A 1,535-nucleotide genomic window follows, 5' to 3' on the forward strand; every position below is an offset into this window, starting at 1 on the left:
TATATATATATATAATATAAAGCATCTTTTTTGTCAAATGCATAGAGTTTAATGGTCAAAGACATGATCGAACTATTGTTTTTTTTGTGAGTTTCATGTCTGAATTGTTTCTTTTTTGTATTTGGACTATCATTATCTATATATTAAAACACACCTCAAATCTATTTTCTATCTGAATTATTGCTATCGTTCAGGTAGGAAAAAAGAACAATTGATAATTGAAACGTGCTTTAATACATAAACCATGATAGTTGAAGTAGGAAAAAAGAATTAATCGTTGATAACTAAGATATGAAACTTAAAAAAATAGTTCAATTATATTTTAAATCATTATCTTATATACATAATATTATATTTGATATTTAAAATATAATTTTTAAACGAAAGATATTCAACCGATCAATCTTCCATTTCTGTAGCTACATCACTAAGTAAGAGAGGCAAGAATGTGCATTTATGAGTAAATGGAGTGTACCATTCTTTAATTCTTTTTTTTTCCCTTCATAAATGTTGAAAATAATAAAGTTATTATATATACAGGAAATTATTATCAATTTCTTTGCATATAATCCTTAACTAACACAATATTAAAGCAAAAAATCCTAAAGCTTCTTGGAGGTTAGTTCATCTAATCTAATTCTCCACTCAAAGCAAAGTTGGCCCATGAAAATTCCAACATCTAACTAATATAATACCACAATATTATATTAAATATTTTTAACAATTAAATATTTAGAACACTTTAATCCAAGTGAAGTGGTTTATCAAAAGCATTCACCCTTAATTATGCTCTCTAAAGATGAATATGGTGCTATTTTTATAAAATTTATTTTTATAAAAAGGCTACCTAAAATCAAAGTCATCTTACTATATATTTTACTTTAATAAATATTCCAAATCCCTTGAGGAAAAAAGTAAATTAAAAGTTGATTTGTTGGTTGAAATATGGCATGAATTATATTTTATTTAATAGTGACTTGTGACTTTTAGTGTCCCAATCATAGGAAGGTTAGGCTTAAAAGCAAATAAATGACAGGTGTACACAAATTATAATAAAATTATCTTATTCTTATTCACTAAATGACATGAGTCAACTAACTTCAAACAATAGAATAAAGTTATAATATTATTCTAGCCACCTAAAGGAATTGATAGTTTGGTTGATAATTCATATCATTTTACAAATTAATGAATATAATCTTAGAAAAAATAATTAAATGATGGTAGTTCAATACAATGCAATAACTTTCGAGAAATAATAGCATAATAAGTAGATAGACTGTTTAATTTTACCTTAACTAACATACTCTAATTTTGAAAACGCATCTCTAGACACTTCAACTCGTCTCTATTCTATATATTGAACATTCCAACTTAAAAAATGCTTATCTAGACACCTTCGAAAATTCATGTGCCACGTTAGCATCGGGTGTCCACAAGACACAATAAAGATGAGTTGAGATATTTAGATATGCATTTTCATAATTGAAATATTTAATTGTCAGTTAAGATCAAATTAAAGCATATATATATAT

The sequence above is a fragment of the Solanum tuberosum genome, unplaced genomic scaffold (genome assembly GCF_000226075.1).
Source record: "Solanum tuberosum cultivar DM 1-3 516 R44 unplaced genomic scaffold, SolTub_3.0 scf00137, whole genome shotgun sequence".
Classification (NCBI taxonomy): Eukaryota; Viridiplantae; Streptophyta; class Magnoliopsida; order Solanales; family Solanaceae; genus Solanum; species Solanum tuberosum.